This window comes from Meleagris gallopavo, chromosome 9, assembly GCF_905368555.1.
Source record: "Meleagris gallopavo chromosome 9, MGAL_WU_HG_1.1, whole genome shotgun sequence".
NCBI classification, from domain to species: domain Eukaryota; kingdom Metazoa; phylum Chordata; class Aves; order Galliformes; family Phasianidae; genus Meleagris; species Meleagris gallopavo.
Genome location: NC_139412.1, coordinates 18,893,865 through 18,914,677, shown reverse-complemented (window position 1 = coordinate 18,914,677; position 20,813 = coordinate 18,893,865). Strand labels below are relative to the sequence as shown.

Below are 20,813 nucleotides of genomic sequence, written 5' to 3'. Positions count from 1 at the left end.
CTGATGAAAATCCTAGTAAAATAGAAGGGCTGGCTACTGAACTATGATTTAGATAGCAGTACCTTTTAGAGTGCCGAGTATGTCACCATAGGCAGAGTAATGAAACCTATGTCTTATTGAGTCTGTAAATGAGACTGACTGTTCCTCAGTCCTTATTAAAAGAAATTGCCAACACACTGGACAGGCACAAAGCAGAATGGGGAGTCATATGGAAAGAGGCAGGGTACTTCTACAGCTTCCAGACTGAATGACTAAGTTTTACCATCTACACACTGAGAATGAAAATCATGATTTCAACAGAAGCGAGGACAATGATGAGTTTATTTTAGTTATTAGAATTGTTTCTTACATGACTGAAAATGTGTTACACTGTGCACATATGTGAAGCACTTATGATTTAAACGTGTATTTTATTCTCCTGAACTGTAAGTGGTCTATGGTTATTGCTTTTTTCTTTCACATAAAAAATAAATACAACCTTAACAAACATGTGAATCAAGTCTGGAAATAATTTTGAGAGAAGAAATATTAATGATGACAGTATAAATATCAAGCAAAGATAGTTATGCACTTGGCATTATTTCACTGGATAGTGACTCCTCCACCCTATTCCCTATTTAAAATCCAGTTAGGAGTGTGGCAGTTAGTATCTTCTTTACACAACTGAAGAGCAGGTGTTTTTCTTTCCAAATTTAGACAAAAAAGATGCTGCGAGTCTGAGTTTTATGGTAGCAGACAACTGTGATGTGGATATCTGATATTTAATTACTATCTCTGACAGAGGATGCACAGACATCCCTTCTTGATTCCTTAGAAACTTCCCTAATCTGCCACTCATGAAGCTGCCACTGTATATTTACTTTACTATATATGTTTGCATACATTATGCCCTTCTCTTCCTAGTTTTATCTGATTTTATCCACCTTGTTACATAGGCTATAAAAGACTGTCTCTAACACAGGCTAGCTTCAGACAATGTATTTACTTTTCACTGCAGGCAAGAGAACTCATATCATCTGAGAGCTGCCTGACATTCTCAGTAGTTGAGGCTCAGTCCACCGTCCACAGGCAGAACTCCAAATGCAGACATCACAGTCCCTTGGCATCCCTGCAGTGTGCCACCAGGAACAATCAGTGAATAATAGAAAAGTCAGTATTTGTGGGAGAGGGGCTGTAATTTTCTCAGAAACTTTCCAGGTTTGCTCCAAACAGTATACAAAACAGTTTTCCAGGTAATAGCCCACATGGAGAAAACAGCAAAGAATGAAGCTAGTGCTGTTCTGATTCTTTGACTGCTATACTAGCCATTGATATGGCAAAAAGTACGTCTTCACAAACACTGCAATTTGGCTACAACTCAGGAAATCATTTTGGTGACAGAAGGTTTCTGAGATAGAACCTGCGTTGCTGCATCTTCCTACAAAACATACCATGAATTATGCATATGCTACCTAATAGTCCAGCAGGTCCCCCTCTCTCTTGAGTTGAGATCTCCAGTCTTTTTCCTGATTTCTCTTCCATAAAATTACCTGTAGCTGTACATATTTGCAGAAAGAGAAAGCTTTTGTCCCAAGAGTTTACTACCTAAACAGGAATTAAAAACAATATGTGAGAGCTACTTTTAGGAAGAAAGGCCAAAGGGCAAGTTTCAGTGTTTCAGGCAATGAATGGGGAGCATCAGGCTAAAACTGGTGTCAGTGCAAATCAGACAGTGTTCTACTGACTGTGTGGCACCTCAGCATTTTGAGTTTGGCTATTTCCTCTATGTAGGAATTCCACCTCATCCATTGCTAAGGATTCGTTGCCATAAAAATGCAGCCCAGTTTTAAAAGAAGTCTGGCATTTCTATTGTTTTCTCAAAACTCTTTTGCATTGTAATCAACATGAGGGGTATGGCTAAGATCTTAAGAAATTACTGTAATTTTCCCTATGTAAATAACTAAGCTTCTCCACCATCATCAGTTTTTGAAAATTTAGGTCTGTAAAAAAACTCATTTGATATCTTGCTATGGAAAAAATCAAACAGTGATTAATTCTCTATTAAGTTATACCTTTTTTTTTTTAATACTGCATAGAGAAGCAAACTGTTTCAACTCAAATTGCTGGGGTGCTACACTGCAAAGAGCTGATTTTTTTCTTTCTTACTGAAGCATCCACAAAGCTTCAATGCTTCCTCCTAACGAGGTGTACTTTAAAAATGTTCCCTCAATTTAGAAAGTAAATACAGATATAGAAGAGAAGTGGTCAGGGTGCAAAGAGAATACTATCTTCCTGGATTTAAGATGCTTGAGATGTTGGAGGACATGTTTTTTTATATCCTTATATTCTTAAATAGCTCAAATCTTATTTTTATAGCCTTGAAGAAAATAAAATGTCAGATTAACGTAGAAGTGGAATGTTGTTTCTGCATTAGAACTAACAAGATAAATATTTTACATCAGGGGTCTCAGATAGTCTTCTCATGCTCAGCAGATAGATGAAGTAATTTATGGTCACAGAGATTAGGTAGATGGAGTAACTTACAGGTACAAAGACTGCAGCTCTTGTCTGTCTAGCTCTCCAGAATACCTCTGAGCCTTGAGTTAAAGACAAATTAGCCATCCCACTCCTAGACAGTGTGACAAGAATATCAATAGGCTTGTTATGTTGAAAGACTACTAATTTTTGGTGCTGGACAAACAAGACCTGAGTGATAAAGAATTTGAGGAGTAGAAGCAATATATATGTTTATATATGTTTATATATGATTATATATGTCTAGATAGCAACAATTTATGTTTAGCAGGTATCGATATGTTTAGTTAAGTGTCAGGAAGATTTGTGAACCTGAAGTACTCAGCAAATGAGGAACCTGGGGAGGAAAAGAAAAGCGTCGGGTAGTAGGGCATAAAAGATGTAACACTGTCTCTGCAGGCACATGCCCGCTTGCAGGATGCCCGCCATTGCAATCATGAATAAAATCTGCTTTTATCACAGATGCCATCCTGATAAATTATTTGGATATTTCCAGCAATAAAACTGTAGAATGAACCCTGAAAACTTTTATTTCCTTAATGTACTTACTACCATGAAAGTAAAATCGTGTTTTACCTTGAAATTACTCTCTGTTCAACTCAGTTTAGACTAAAATCTCAAACACAGTAAAGACTGTGAGAGAAGCTTGGCAAGTAAGTGCACCAGCAGTAGGTATGTGCATACTTTGAGTGGCTGGCAAACACAACAAAGTGATGCAAATCACTAGTTGCTTCTGATGAGCTTAATTGTGCTGCTGTCAAAAGGCCTAATCATAGTTACATCCAGTCTGGATGACTGCATTATTTTTTCACTAAGAAAAGGGTCATAAACTTTCGGATGCAGACTAGAGTTTTGTCTCAGTCTACAATGCAGTAATGTTAAAATAATTATCCCTTGCAATGCACATAAACAAAGCAGAGTTTTGAGTCTGAAATTATCAACTGTCATGTCATCAAATGTGAGAAATCAGTCATATAATTCAGATATGTCTATCTATTCTTAACTTGAATCATAATCTCATCATGCTTGTTGGGATCTTCCTCTACAAATACTGACTTTTAAACTTTTCTGTAACAATCAGTTGTTCCCACCAGCTGTTTGTATTGGCTTCTGAGTTGTTTTTTTTATTATTATTTTTATTTGTTTTATTTGTTTTTGGTGTTGTTTAAAATCATTCTCAGATATAATTCTCTTGAAACAGTGAAATGAAAATGAACATGATTTATCGTACAAATACTCCTATCTGCAAACAGAAATTCTATTGACTGCAAATATCCCTTTGAGGAGAAGAGAAAGTGAGAAAAAAATAAAATGGAAATTAATTCACTTCTATGCATGAAGGAAGATGGAGAGTTATCTCCCTGTAGCTGCATATATTGTTTTGAAGACACTTTTTGTTATAGTTTCAGTTATTCAAATTGACTTTTTCCTGTTCTCAGACATATCTGTTTTTTTCTGTACTGGGACATCGTCCCATCAGGTTCGCTCTGTAACTTATTTATTCCTTATGGCACACATGAGGAGGCTGTGCAATGGTGTGATAAGACTCTCCTAATATGCGGAGCAGTTACAGGTTTTTGAGGACACATGACATTAGAATAAAAACAAAACAAATTAAAATAATTCACTTTCCAATTTTTCTGGCAGCTCTACTGTGTATTAAATAATTAAACATACCACAAATTTTGTTTGTGTTTCTGTAAGATTTTAAAAAGCGTAAGCACTGTGATTTCTAACATAAGCAAGGGAAGAAATATTGTAAAAAAAGTTATCTCCCATAAGTAGTAAGTCATTTAGCTATAACCTTCTCTTTCACTGGTACAGTATAATAGAAACTTGACAAGTTTGAGATTATGTTTTTATAATAAATTGGCTAATTCTTTGTTTGTTTGTTTGCTTTTTAATGGAAAACACTTCAAAGCTTTAGAATTTTTTTTTTATGAAGTGAAGGGGAAGGAAAAAGAGGTTGAAGGAAATGGGCTTGTTCAGTCTGGAGAAGAAAATGCTGCAGGGAGACCTCATTGTGGCCTTCCAGTATTTAAAGGAAGTTTATAAACATGAAGAAAATCAACTTTTTTACATGGGTAGATGGTGAAAAGACAAGAGGTAATGGTTTTAAACTAAAGGGATATTCAGAATAGATGTCAGAGGAAGTTCTTTACTGAGAAAGTGTTGAGGTACTGGAACAGTTTGCTCAGAGAGGCTGTGGATGCCCTGTCATTGGAAGTGTTTAAGGCCAGGCTGGATGAGGCCCTGTGAAACCAGATCCGGTACTTGATCTAGCAGCTGGCAACTCTGTCGCAAGGAGTTGGATCTTGAAGATCCTTGGGGTCCCTTCCAACCCAAACCATTCTGTGATTCTATGATTCTATGAACGCTTTAAGAAAATGACAGTAATAAGCATGTATTACCTTGAAGTGTAATTGACTGACATTTGAGACAATCTCCAGTGATTTTTCCTGAGCTTCTATATTAATCTAGGTCTTATATACTCTTAAGACTACAAGAAAGAATTTATCTCCGTTCCTGCAGATCAGTTGAATCCATCTTCATGACGGTAAAAATTTGGACAAGCATTCCAAATTTTGCTACAGTTTTCCTCTCCCAACATATCATTGAAACAGTGGGAACATCTGTGTAGAAAAAAATTCAGCGTACTTTAGTAAAGCCAGATGAAAATATTGTTTGTGGCTCCCAAGATGGAAAACAAAAACATCTGCAGAAGCATCTCCTGGGAGGTAGACTACCTACATTCCCTCCTCCCTTGTGTTTGTTCAATGTTGCGATTCAGATGTCCCTCCTCTGGGGCTTCCCACAGTACTGACTATTACTACTTTGTGAAATCATCTTTTATAAAACAGATACTGGAGCATTTAAAAGACCAGTTTGAAACAGGGTTCTATCTTAATCAGTAAGACTTCATTCTTTGTACTCTTGGCACAAAATTGTGTATTAAAAGACTAACTGCTGGGGACAGGAAGCTGGTGTTTTGGAAGGCCAACTTCTTGAAGTTGTGTTTTTTTTAAAGAGTGATAAAACTTCTTACGGCAAGGAAAAAGGCTTCTCATGCTCTCTACTCACATCCCAAAGAGAGTACAATGAGTACATGAGATGTAAATCATTAAGAACAAGCCAAGACAGTGAACCTTACCTCCATTCCTCTGATAATCATGTACATCAAATGCCAGAAAAGAAATCATGTATAAAAAGAGCCTGTAAATTTCCCAGAAAAGGATAGAATGGATAGAGTGGAATGAGAGTAAAATTATTAGAAGTACAACACTGAAATCTAGTATAAAAACTTCAGGATGGTTTCAAACTCTTCCTCACATACACACAGTGCACTCAGATTTCTCCAAGACTTTTTGTGTTATTGTAGGGACTCAGTCATACTCACTTGGCTATTTTACCTTTCCACCTGCAACTACTTTACCTCCACACCTATTTCACCATTCTTGTTTGCATGACTTCTTTACAACCCAGAAGAGTGATTTCTAATCTGCTGTCATCAGAAATGCATTTTTTTTAAACATTATACTACAGAAGGCTCAATGCTGCACTGAACTTTATCACTCACACCATCTGAAATCCTATGGTCATATTTTTAATTTACTTTTCCCTCAGAGCGAGATTCAGTACTTGCTACAAGCAAATCTCTTTTATATCTGATACCTTCTCTTAAACAGTACAAGATCAGACTTATTTCCATTTTTATATTCCCATAGGAAAACATACTCATATAGCAACCTTTAGTTGTGATTAAAAAGCCATAGAAATCAATAACAGATGTAGCGTGCTTATTCTAAGAGACACAGGCAGATTTGCAAGTAAGCCCTGCAAACTCAGTGATAGACTGCAAAGTTTACTTTGCAGTAGTGATTAAATCAGTCCATTCTGCTTTGCTGTTGTCATCCTGATCTGCCAGGATATGTTGGTGTTGTACTATTTGGTATTCCATACATTTCAACACAGTAATACATTATATTCTATCTCATTGTTACTGTGTTCCAATTCAGTAACAATTCACTGAAGGGAAATAATCAATTTTACAGCATGATATTCTCATCTGTGGTAGGTAAGGCGTGCACAAAGACAACTGAAGAACATGGGGTCAAAAAATATTGTATAACCTGAATAACTAAGTTCAACTGCTCTAGCATAGAAAGTCTCAGGCAAATCACAGAATCATAGAATGGCCTGGGTTGAAAAGGACCTCAAAGATCATCTAGCTTCAACCCCCCTTCTATGTGCAGAGTTGCCAAGCACCAGACCAGGCTGCCCAGAGCCACATGCAGCCTGGCCTTGAATGCCTCCAGGGATGGGGCATCCACAACCTCTTGGGTCAACTGTTCCAGTGCCTCACCACCCTCTGTGTGAAAAACTTCCTCCTAATATCCAACCTAAACTCCCCGTCTTAGTTTAAAACCATTTCCCCTTGTCCTATCACTATTCACCCTTGTAAACAACTGTTTCCCCTATGTTTATACACTCCCCTCAAGTACTGGAAGGCCACAATGAAGTCCCCTGGAGCCTTTTCTTCTCCAAGATAAACAGGCCCAGCTCCCTCAACCTTTCCTCACAGGAGAGGTGCTCCAGCCCTCTGATTATCTTAGTGGCCCTCCTCTGGACCATGAGCAATTAATAAGTTCAACTACAATTTATCAGTATTTCCGATCCACCAATTCTTGTTGGGGTACGGGGCACAACATGTAGATGGTTTAATATAAAACGTGAAAACCAAACAGAGAAAAGAATTAGGGCACTATCAAAAAGGTTTGCAGTGGGAAGAAGGAAAAAAGGAGGTTAATCAAATTTGGCCAATTTGGGTATCTACTACAAAGCCATTTTCTCTGAACTGTTTTTTTTATTTCTTGGGAGATTTATTAAAAAAAAAATGTTTCTCTAGGCCATTTTTCCTAAAAAGAATGAGCAGAAATATTTTTTTTTTCTTTTTCTTTTTTTTCTCTCCAGAACATAAACGTGAATTCAATTAATTTGCAAAGCATTAGAAACACAAAAAGAAACTTTCAGAAATCTGACACAATAGAGATACAAAGACTATCCTCTTTCATTTCTTAACCTAACTAAACAAATGAAGAAGAAAAAGCCATGAGCACTTTAAAGCAAAGTTGCTGAAGTTATTCAAGCTCTGTGTGGTTATTAATTTAGGGAAGTTGAAAGAGGTGCAGAGTTCAGAAATACATCATTTAATAAAAAAAAATACAATGCGATACAGTATGTTCTGGTGTGTAACAGCATCAACTGAGCATCAGTCAATACCCCCAGGTACTCTACGCAGTTTTCCAGCCACTCCCCCCAAGCCTGTAGCATTGCCTGAGGTTGTTGTGGCCAAAGTGCAGGACCCGGCACTCGGCCTTGCTGAACCTCATCCCATTGGCTTCTGCCAGCTATTCAGCCTGTCCAGATCCCTCTGTAGGGCCTTGCTACCCCCAGGCAGATCCACACTTCCAGCCAACTTGGTGTCCTCCGCAAATGTACTGAGGGTGCACTCAATGCCCTCATCTAGGTTATCAATAAAGATGTTGAAGAGGACAGGCCCAGCACCTACCCCTAGGGAACACCACTCGTGACAGGTCACCAGCTGGATTTAGCTCCATTCACTACCACTCTCTGGGCCCGGCCTTCCAGCCAGTTCCTTATCCAGCCAAGAGCATACCCATCTAAGCCATAGGCTACCAGCTTTTGCAGGAGAATACTGTGGGAGACAGTGTCAAAGGCCTTGCTGAAGTCTAGGTAGACTACAACTACAGCCTTTCCCTCGTCTACCAGACGGGTCACTAGATCATAGAAGGAGATCAGGTTGGTCAAGCAGGACCTGCCCTTCGTGAACCCATGCTGGCCAGGCCTGATCCCTCGGTTGTCCCACACGTGCCGCGTGATCTCCTTCAAGACAATCTGCTCCATAACCTTCTCTGGCACTGAGGTCAGGCTAACAGGTCTGTAAGTTCCCCGGATCCTCCTTACAACTCTTCTTGTAGATGGGAGTCACATTGGCAAGCCTCCAGTCTTCTGGGACCTCACCAGTCAACAAGGAGCACTGATAGGTGATGGAAAGCGGCTTGGCTATCACCTCCGCCAGTTCCCTCAACACTCTTGGGTGAATCTCATCCGGCCCTGTGGACTTGTGACAGTCCAGCTGGAGTAGTATGTCTCTGACTGCATCCTCTTGAATCAGGGGGGATCCTATCTGCACTCCAGTTGAGACTACCAGGTCAGAGAGTGGAGTACCCTGAGGATACCTCGTCTGACACTTAAAGACAGACGTAAAGAAGGCATTCAGAAGCTCTGCCTTTTCCTTATCCTCAGTGATCACATTCCCAGCCTCATCCAGTAAAGAATGGAGATTCTCCTTAGTCCTCCTCTTACTGTTGATGTATTTGTAAAAGGGTTTCTTGTTCCTTTTTACTCCAATGGCCAGGTTGAATTCAAGCTGGGCTTTTGCCTTTCTGATTTTCTCTCTACACATCTTAACAATTTCTATGCACTCTTTCTAAGTCGTCCGTCCCTCCTTCCACAGGGAAGCTGCCACCCCTCCTTCTTGCCTATCCTTCCTGAAGAGTTTGTAGCCAGCCATTGCAGCACTCCAGTCATGGGAGCAGTCCCACCATGTTTCTGTTCTGGTAACTAGGTCATAGTTAGCCTGCTGCACAGTGGCTTCCAACTCTTTTTGTTTGTTGTCCATGCTATGTGCATTGGTATAGATGCACTTCAGCTGAGCCCCTCACCTCACCCCTACTTACCCATTACCGCTCCCCCACCCTCATCTCTAGCAGGCCTGGTTTTATCCATTCCCCCTTCATATCTAGTTTAAAACCCTCTCTACAAGTCCTGCCAGCTTCTGGGCAAGTATCCATTTCCCCCTTTGAGATAGGTGATACCCATCAGCAGCCCTCATGACATTGGCAGCCCTCATACTAGGTGCCAAGTAGACCGCCCCATGATCAAAGAACCCAAAATTTTTGCGTTTGCACCAGCCTCTCAGCCATGTGTTTATAGTTGGTTTTCCTACTCCTCTCAGTGTCCTTTTCTGGCACTGTAGGAATACAGGCAAATACTATTTGTATGCCTGGTTCATCAGCTAACCTCCCCAGTCCCTAAAATCATTTTTTATCTTCATAAAAATCACCCCTAAAATCATTCTTTATCTTCAGAAGATCAAAAAACAAACAAATTGAATGTGTGTGCCTGTTCACCAAAACATCATAGTTTTTACAAGAATAGAAGGAGAGATGTATTGCTGTGTCATGACTCAGGCACATCTGTGAACATTTACAGCTGCTGTTTAATGAATATGCAAAATGTCCTCCCAGACCTGCTATGGACACTGGATGTTCAAAGTCATATTCTGATGGAATTTGGGCTCTCTTCACCGACACAAAACAGATCTTTCCAACAAATAGCTTGTAGTTATTCCCTTAATAGCATTTATTTGGGAAAAAGGTGGAATATGTTAAAGATTTCCTCCAAAAATCCTCACGAAGAAAATCTATGTGAAACAACAAGTTTTCTTTAAAATGTTCAGGGTTTGTTTATTTGCATGTGCATCCTTATTTTCAAATTTCATAAAACTCAAAATATCAAGTTTTGCTCATATGGATCAGAGAAGACCTGAGAGGACAGCAGACCAGGTTTTAGGTGTTGTAATGTTAGTACAGAAAGAGCATAAGTAAGAGAGTGTATAAGACAGAGTTTATACTTGCTGTACTTCTGTACTTCTGCCTGTACTTCTATATCTGCCACATTCCAGCTCCTGCCACACAGGCTGTAGATTGTAGCTACTTTCAAGTGAAACAGGACAGTGTTTTGAGCAGGGACTATACAAGTGTAAGTACCATCTTGGCTGGGATGTGGGAGTTAAACTTATAGGATAAAAACAGAAACAGATGCCATAAAAAGAGCCTTCATTCAATTTTCTTCCATCGAAAAATCTGTCACTGTGAAGTGCCTAGTAAAACAAGGACACAGCCAAAATATATGTGAATATATGTCTTCAGTTAAGAATAAATAGCTATAAAATAAATAAAGCAAGTGTAAAAAAGTTTTAGAAAAAAAATCAGACATAAGAAACCATCAACAAATAAACAAAAAAAAAAAAAAAGAAAAAAATTCATAACAAAAAGTGAAAACCTTAGCGTATTCCTAAGCAATCTAGTCGTAAATGCTCACTAGCTTTTTTGTTCAAGACATTTGGGTCTGAGTTCCTGACCCACAGCTAAATTGCTGACCAAGAAAAAACACTGTCCAACCATGTCTGCAACACTCTGAAGTGAATTGTCCCATCACATGTTAGTAAAATACACTAGTATAATAGGGATCTTATAAGAATATCTATGCATGAGTTCAAATGCACTCAGATGTAGGTGGAGTAGAGTCATGTCGTAAGTGGCTTGATGCATTAATTCAATATTTGTTCTTCATGAAACAAATCATCTAGCTTTCTTTTCAGTTGCAGAAACAAAGCATACTAGTCCACAGAAAGTAGAAGAAAGGGGGAATATGCTTTAATAAAGTCTTAGATCAACATATGAAACAATTCCCTCCTCAGGAGCAAACAGGATATGACACAAGCTTCTAATACTTCAACAGATCACAGATCACTTAGTTGCACAATCTATGTTCACTGGTAACACCAACAGCACTAACAGCAAAAGCATCCTTTATGCCCACTGATCCTACATCTGCTTTCTCTGGAGTTATAATTGCCTTGCCCATAAGCAAATTGTTTTCCACTAAGATCATCTTCCAAGCATGTCATACCTTTCTCTCTTGGGGCTGCAGCCCAGCTAGAATCAAGCCACAATTGAGGGAGTATGCACGCATCCCTGTTCTCTAAGTACATGCTGCCTACAGCTCTCAGTCTCCAACACCCAAATGGACAGATTACGGTTTACAGATATAAATCAAGAATTTTTGCAAGTCATCAGTAATGCAATTATCCATTTGGAAAAAAGAGAGAAAGTAAGATGGAAGAAATGGCTGAATTTTGTAAGAAGTTGCAGGGAACTCAACCAGATTTTTTAGAATAAAATAACACAAAATGGAAGGTCCTCATCTTAGCAAACTGAATTGATTTATGCAGCAATGAATGTGAAGTGGAAAAGAAAAAGAATTCAAATTGCAGACACACCAGCTACAATATAACTCAATAACGTATAGAGGTTTTTCAATTTCTTTTTTTTTTTTTTTTTTGCATCTCAAACATAGTATTTTTTTGTTTTCAATTTCAATAAAGACAGAGATGGATTATTACAATTGTAACTCTATATTACACATCCTGTGTGGTAGTATGCGATAAAGATTTTTTTTCTTGTTCTGTATATGTACAACTCCAATCCCAATTATTTGTATAAAAATGACAGTACAGCAAGTTTCTACAGTATTATCTATGCTTTAAAATCCTCTGGTACAAGGGATTTTTATACTCTTTAAAATCCTGTGGTTGGTTTATGGATATAGTAAAAATGCATGACTGAAAAATCCTGTCAGAGATTTATAATCTGTTACTTGTCTGCTGAGGCACATCTCAGTGGCAGAAATAGGGCATCTGATGCCCTTCAGCTACTTTGAGATCACACAAAGCTCCTGCCTAAACATATCCATAAGCTTCAGACTTTCTGTAATTAAAGAACAAGCAGAATTAATATGGGGTCTGTCTCTTCTGCCTTGTCTAATGCTATAGTAGAGAATTTCTTAGACTTCATTTTTCCATGGGCAACAAACCAGTAAGATAAATCACTGTGCTTTTGTTGATAATGATGATATACACCTAGAGTCCCAACAATGAAAACTGAAAATACAGCTTTCAGGATTTGTTTGATACCTTCCTTGTTTGCATTTTGGGTTTTATGAAGATCTTTCCTACCAAAATGAACAAAAAGAACTTCATCATGGTTATATATTTCCTAAGACAGTATGATTTTATCAGACTTGATTAGGTTGGGAAGAAAATGAAAATTGCTTCCAAGCTAGAAGTTCTTTCTTTGAATAATTGTAGCAGAATTATTACTTCATTTTAGTTTCTCTATGTGTGTAAATTAATTAAAGTTTCAAAATACTTCAGACACAAACTAAAATCTTACCAAAAAACATGCACTGATATTCATTAACAATTTTAGTACCAGTGATCCTCTGATAGCATTAGGAAAAGTATTTATATTTAAATTCAGATGCTTATATAAAACTGAACTTCAATCAAGTGCTACTGGAGACATCCATCAATAATTTACATTTTCTTAAATGCATGCCATGAAAATTAAAGGCACATTTAAGCAACAAGAAAACAACAGCTTTTATTTTTATCTAGTAAACATTTGTGTCACAGATAATTTCAGACCTTAATAAAAAAAATTTGATCCAATAAAGTTAGCATAATGGATATGCAAAGAAGATTTCATTTCTTTCAAAAGAAAAAAATGTTCTAACAAATCATTTAGGAAAGGGACCATTTGATACAGAGAATCAATAATGAGATGCATCAGTATGAAATCATTCCTTAAAAGTAAGTTTTCTTTTAATTTAGTTCTTCAATCTTTCATGAATAAATTCTGTTTTTTTTTTTTCAAACATATATGTTATTTGCAATTATTTAACAAATCAATTAAATAATGATAAGACTATTCTATTTAGTTTACACACTGTATTATATATAAAAAAAATTCTGCTTTTTTCAGAATTTCACATAAGCACACTTAATCAGAGACACAGTGAAAGATAGGTAGCAAAGAAGAATACATTTGACTGAAGATTCATAAAAACACCTCACAAAAATCTTTTAATCAATTAGAAGCCCCCTGATGGCTGTGTTTTTTCTAGAAAAGGTCCTCTTTCAGGCTTTTGTGTCTGACAAACCCAGCGGGGAAAATGAGTTAACTTTGCTTTTACAACGTGACTGTAAGTATAACTTTTCATCTAAATATCTCAGGGATCTCACTGAAATTAGTTTTCACAAGCTAAACATTGCTGTGAGGTGTTACAAACTATTGTCTCTTTTGTGACTCATGTAGAATCATAGAACCATAGAATTATGGAATTGCTCAGGAAGGAAAAGACCTTAACAAGTCCAACTGCAACCTAACCGTACTACCCTAACTCTCAAAATCTGCAATTAAATCATGTTTCTGAGCACCACATCCAAATGGTTTTTAAACACATTCAGGGATGGTGACTCAACCACCTCCATGGGGAGCCCATTCCAGTGCTTAACAACCCTTTCTGTAAAGTATTTCCTGATATCCAACCTAAATCTCCCCTGATTCAATTTGGGGCCATTTCCCCTCATCCTGTCACCAGTGAGAAGAGACCAACCCTGCTCTTGCTGTAAGCACCTTTCAGATATTGGCAGAGAGCAGTAAAGTCTCCCTCAGCCTCCTTTTCCCCAGACTGAACAGCCCCAGTTCCTTCACTCTCTCCTCGTAGGCCACATTCTCCAAGCCCTTCCCTAGCCTTGTTGCCCTTCTTTGGACCTGTTCCAGCACTTCATGCTCTTTCTGTACTGAGGTGCCCAAAACTGAACACAGTACACGAGGTGAAGCCTCACTAGTGCCAAGCACACGGGCAGGATTTCTTCCCTATCCTGCTCACCACAGCATTCCTGATGCAAGCCAGAATGCCACTGGCCTTCTTGACCAGTGAAGAAACAAAATGAAAAAATGAAAGAAGCAAAACAAAACAAAAAACTAGAATTTTTAAATGTTTTTCTGTGTACCAGTGTCTATAGATATAGTAGAATATTTTGTCTTGTGTTATGTAAAGAGGCCAAAAGCTCAATGGTTATGAAGAATTAGTGGGGAAGTTAACCTTCTTCAGAATTACAATGAACTACATTCAAATGAACTACACTGTAAAGTAAATGCAAAAATAAATGTAGGGTATGGACAAGACATTTAGAAGATTGTAGGCAAGAGAACAAAGACTTTCATCCATTTCCAAAGGGATGACTAGAATTTCATCAATATGAGATCTGCGTATCTACAAATTAGATTCTCTATGCCAGTTATGAAAGTCCCCGTAACTAGCAGAGGTATCTCATTGGAATATAACAAACTGCTGTTGAATATGCAAAAGTCAAAAAATAAATAAAATCCAAAAGCAGGCTATTAGCATTTGATGTTCATCTGTTAAACAACAAAAGCAAAATCCAAGCAATGCTTTGTTTCCAAAGAATGTGTTTAAGTATGTATAAGTTTTTTTTATGCAAGGGGAATGCTTCCCCCTCCCCTCCCCCCTCCCCCCCCCCGGGGAATTATAGTGTCTAATTCATACTTGCTGGCTAAGGCTGATAAATTCTGCTGTCATCTTTCAGCTATATGTTTATTGAATGTAGTTGAATGTAGAGGTCAATGTTTAGAGGGATAAATAAACTTGAGCTGTTTCTAATGCTATCAAGCATCACAGTAGAGGGTGTACTAGTTTCCTGTAATTATCCAAGAACTTTAGCCCATATTAACCCTTCCTTCCCCAATAAAAAAAAAAAAAGAAAAAAAAAAGCTAAGGAAGAATAATACAAACTAAAAACAAAGTAATCTAAGTGGATTACATATCAAAAAAAGTAAATATTCACATTTTGAAATCCCCTCATTTTTTCAGACTTGTGATTTTTTGGAGGAGAAAAAATGGTACTGAAGAAATGTGGAAATTTTTCTGTTATTTTCAATCATGAATTTGGACATGCTTAGCCACCTTCTTTATGTCTGTGACTGCAAGCAGAACACATGCTCATGTATGCTATAAATTTCAGAAGGAAGACACAGGGAATTTTTATACTAACAGATGCAGAAGAAGCTTATTCTACTCATATTAGTCTCAAAATTGGAATTGCACAAGTTAGAAATAGCAATGCTGCCTTCAGGCACCTGACCTGAAATCCAGAGTCTAGTGACAAATATTTGGCTTTGCTCCAAAGATTCCTCAAGAATCTTCCTCAAGAATCAAAACTTCTTTACTTAAGCTTGCTATCAAGTAAATTTTACTAGAGTCTATCTCACCCTAATCAGAAAAGTCCATACAGCATTGGTACATTTGAGTTTCTAAGCTTAAATCTCCACTAGGTTTAACATTTGTTCACTGAACAGTCAGTCCATCCTGACTTCTTTTTCTTGGACGTATTCATGGCTAGTTTTCTCCTTAAAGCTGCAAGTAAAGAGTACTATTACTACTGGCATTAATTCTAGCCTTTTATGGAAAGAGAGCCGTTGGTAACATGTTCACCTTGGATGCTCCTTAGCTCTGATACACTATTCCACTTCCATAGAAGAATAAGCTGTTATTTTAGACCCTTTCACTGTGTTTCTTGATGACATATTTGGATTGGTCAGGTGGAAGAAAAAACAACTGTAGTGGTCTGTACAGAATTATAGGGTTTGTTCCATTTGCAGCTCTTTTCTTCCTTTTCTTGTTTTATTTTCAGTGTCATTTTAGTATTTTTTCAGGAAAGCTGAAGCCTCTACTGAGAAGAATTTCTCAGAGCATTTGTATATAAATTATTTGGAAATAATATAATATTTATATAATATAATAAATATTATATAAATTATTTGGAAATACATAGTTCTTTGATCTTCTTCACACTAGTAAAAGAGACAAGAGCACTGATACTGAATGTATTCTCAATCTCAAAGTAAAATGAAATACAAATCAAAGAATGTACATTGTTCAGGTTATTCTGTTATTTTGGCTTCTTCAGCATGAGTCTCTATAGACAATATTATCTGGAAATGGATATTAAATGTATGTGATCTACATTTACTTGAAAATCTCTAATACCATTGTAAAAAATAAAAATAAGTACTAAGCAGTAATATATTGGACTCTACTGAATGGTACTTTACTGTTCACTTCCTCATCTAGAGGGGGGTTCTAATGGGATTCTGGCTCATGACTCTGATTCTGGAAGAGCTAACATTCAGACACTAAACTTAAATATCTGTGATTTAAAAAGTTAAAACAAAATAAGGCAAAGCCAAACTAACAAGCAATGAAATAAAAATATTTGATCTAGAGATTGATGAATAAAATCATAAATGATAAATGTGGACTCCTGAATTAGGGACTCCTCTGTTTTCCTTACTCATTTGCTAAGTATTTCTCTTTATTTGAACAATCACACAGTTTGAGATCAAAAAACAGACAACAGTGGTTGAGTCTTTGTTCTGAATTCCTTGGATCAAATATGAGTACAGTTGAAAGTAAAATCAGATGTAGCTGTTCTGCAGTTTTTCCTGCACCCCTGAATACAAGAGTGACTAACAAATATCAGCATTCTATCTAAAAAGCCAGGGCAGGATGAATGCAACTGAAGAAAAAGGCACTATAGATATGGCTTCCATAAATATTTCTAATTACTTATATCAGAGGAAAAATCAACATTTGTACATCACAGCTACTATTTAATAGCACACTGCTGTATCAAGTTCCCTAATTCACAATACTCACAAAATATAGCCCTGCATATGATCATCATCAAACAACATGACAGAAAACTAATACAGGGTGAAATAATGGAGCTTACTTATAATACTGATGTGAAAGCTGTTCCATCTGAGACGGACTTAACTCTGTCATCAGGTATTCAGTTCTCCATCCTAGGGAACCAACAGAACTGGCAAACAGATTGCGAGGTCTTGTACTAAGATCATTATGATCTATTATGCTGATACAATAATGAAATACTACATGCTGACACTGTCATTAAAAAGGAGTGGGATAAAAATGTCATACAATATAAAGGGTTGCACTGGCCATAAGCATAATTAGTTTGGAAATTATTCTGGTAAAATAATGGTGCTTTGAAACAATGTTCCAAAATAAGTATTAAATAAAGGCATCAAAGAAGTTTAAGATAGGCTAAATTTGGGAAAGGATTATACATTCCAGCGAAGAATTAGACATGACAATGATCACAGCTATTCAGACCTATGTTCTTCTGCAGAATCTCCCAGAAATAAATGAGACTGAAAAAGATGAACAGTTTCAACAAACAAACTATAACACAATGAAACACTGTGGACAATGTACTGTAATAAAAACTGTTGAATTTCATAATTTTTCATAAATGTTCAGTGTCAAAAGAAGTTCAGTAAGAGACCACCAATTGGTGTTGTGGGAATAGCAGAAATAATTCTGTAAGTACTCTGTGAAAAGAACAATTTGAGATACGCTATTTAAGAGGAACATCCAAGTAATCTTTAGGTTTGCTAGCACTAACTGTGTTTCAGTGGTCAAATATTTTGATAAAACTCTGTAAGCAGGAATTGATCAAGGATATACTTTCCTACTTTCCTTGATAAAATCCAGCTATTGTGAAGACTCATTATTATATCTTACCAAAAAAAAAAAAAAAAAAAGATCAAGCGTTGGCCATCTGTGAATGAAGAAAAAGATTTATCAGCATCTAACAAGGGACATCATTCTTCCTTTTCTGGACATTAATTTAGGAAAAAATATGCTATATACTTGTAAGGAGATAAGAATAAGAACTCTTCTGCAGCTTGTTTCATTGCAAGGCTGCCTGACATACGTGATTATGGCATATTTTGGGAGTTTCAGGTGCATAAACAATTGACATAATGAGATCAAGTATAGTTTTCTCCTAACAGAGAGCCTAGTTCTCTAGAGTAGAAGATAGAATATAACAGTCCTGCCCTTTTGCTCTACACTGGTAAGACATTACCTGGAGTTCTATGTCTAGATGTGGAATCCTCATTACAGAAGAGACATGGACGTGTTGGAATACATTCAGAGGAGGGCCGCAAAAATGATCCGAGGGATGGAACACCTCTCCTACAAGGACACGCTGCAAGAGCTGGGACTGTGCAGCCTGAAGAAGGGAAGGCTTTGGGGAGACCTGAGAGCAGCCTTTCAGTATCTAGAGGGTCTGTAAGAAGGAAGAGTTGAGACTCTGTAACAGTGTCTGAGGTGACAGGACAAGGGGAAATGATCTCAAACAAAAAGAGGGAAGACTTAGACTGGACTGAGGAAAAAGTTTTTTATGATAAGGATGGTGAGGCACTGGAACAGGATGCCCAGAGAGGAGATGGATACCTTATCCTTGCAGACATTAAATGTCTGTCTGGATAAGGCTCTGAGCCCCACCTACTGTGCTGTAGATAACCCTGTTCACTGCAAAAAAAACCCCACATTTTTCATGTGTTCAGAATAAATTATTTCCTTCTCATTATCTCCTTTTTAACTTTCCTATCTCATGGCAGTGGTGAGCATGCATTTGGTGCTGGCCAATTTTTCCCTGCAATCATCCCAAAATCTTGCCTCTCTCATCTGCTCCCTCAAAGTAAATTTTTTTTTTAATGAGCCAATGAATAGTTCTAGTGATAGAGAGATGAAGGTGAAAACATAACGGTTATGAAAACATCAAGGATTTGTATTGCCTAAGCTGTGTGTACCATGAGTGTGAAGGTTAGATGCCCAATTTAATCACTGGAAAGAGAAAAGCTTTTGCCTACAGGAGAAAAGAGTAGAAGAGTCCATGCTTGGAAAGAATCAGACTGGACTAAGATTCTATTCAAATGAAATTCATTGATTTCTTAATCCAAAATATCTTTTCATTTTGAAAATACTCTTCCTTTTCCATTTTTGTTTTTCAAACAGTGAATAAAAATGTTAGGTGGAAACCTTTAATCCTAGCTCTTTACAAAATGCAGTGACATTCAGAACAGCTTTCTAGTTCTGTTACTTTGGCAGTTCTATTGAGAGGCTGAAGTTCAAACCAAGGCCAAAGTTTACTGGTTGCATAATAATAGTTTTCAAGTTTCCTGTAATGATTATACTTAGAACTGTAAAATGCATTTCATGATAAATTAGCATGGTAATGAACACGTATCTTAGCCATTAGGCTATTTTAGTTCTTACATAAACATGATGACTGAGAAAGTAAACTGTGAGATAGAAAAACATTAAATTATACAGAGAAAATGTAAACTGTACTTTCCTAGTACCGTGTCCTACTCATTTAGAATCAAAGATCCACTGCATAACAATACAAAAATAAAATTTTTAGGTATGGGAATATCTGATGCTGAAAGGAAAATAGATTGATGAGAAGAATGAGATTTAAATATCACCTAATCATACTCAATAACTTTTAGTCTGTAATTTACCTATAAGAGTAATACATGCAGAATTAAAAAATAAGTTGCACTATTTCATTCACAGGAACATGCAGTTGGGAATCAAAACACAGGAAAGTATAAGCTTTAGTGCAGATTTCTTTAAATGTTAAGTAATAGAAAATAAAAGTAACAAAAGTCCAGAAAAAAGAGTATTGTACTCTACAAAGTCTACAGTTGAATTTTATGTGTGATAGCAATTTTCTTTCAGATCTTTCTGAAAAGTTTTTCCTTTGTCAGTATTTTCCTCCAAAAGAGTTTTCAACTTTTCACTGACAGTCAGATGTCAAATGCACACACTTGTGACCCAGAGAACTGTAGTTCTTCCTTATCATCTTTGTCACATCTCTAACCACTTCTCACCCTTTTGTAATAAATAACTAACAGAACTTACTTGCCCTTTGAAGAGGCTTCCTGAGTGGGAAACATTGAGATACAACACTGATGAGTGGCATCAGCAGAAACACAGGTAAAAATCCTTTTTTTTTTTTAATTGTCCTAATGAATGCACAGATTTCAAAAGCAATCATCAGCAGGACACTCGCCAACCTGGTGCACTCAACAGACTACCACCTACTACTGATCTTCCAGACAGGTGGGGAGGAAGTTGCATCCTGTAGTCTGAGGGGAATGAAGAAAGACTACAAGGCCTTGGGTTGGTTGGTGAAAGACTCTGGGGTGCAAGTTATTTTCTCTTCCCTCCTTCCATTTTCAGGTGAGGAATGGGATGGAATAGAAGGATCCAGTCCATAAATGCTTCGCTACAAGATTGGTGCTACAGGCAGGGCTTTGGGTTCTTTGATAGTGGCTGGTTTCAAAATACACCAGCCCTAACAATAATGTATGGGAAAGGTTTATCTTACAGGGGCAAGAGGGTTCTGGGACAGGAATTCTCAGGGCTCATCTGGAGAGCTTTGAACTAGATCCGAAGGGATCTGGGGCTGTAACTGGACTTGTACTGGTGGGGCAGTGCTCTAGTACTGATGAAGACTGGGACACTTCCCACCTCCCTAGGTAAAATCAGCATGCTCAGCTCACTCTCTGAAATGCCTGTACACCAGCGCACGCAGCATGGGGAATAAGCAAAAGGAGTTAGAAATCCATGTTTGGTCATGAGATTATGACCTGGTGGCAATTACAGAGACATGGTGGGACAGC

General features: G+C 37.4%; 1 pseudogene; it reads left to right on the top strand.

Annotated features, from left to right (window-relative positions):
• LOC146543809 (uncharacterized) overlaps nucleotides 1–20,578 on the top strand; it is a 63,157-nt pseudogene extending 42,579 nt beyond the window's left edge.
• The last annotated feature ends 235 nt before the right edge of the window (nucleotides 20,579–20,813 follow it).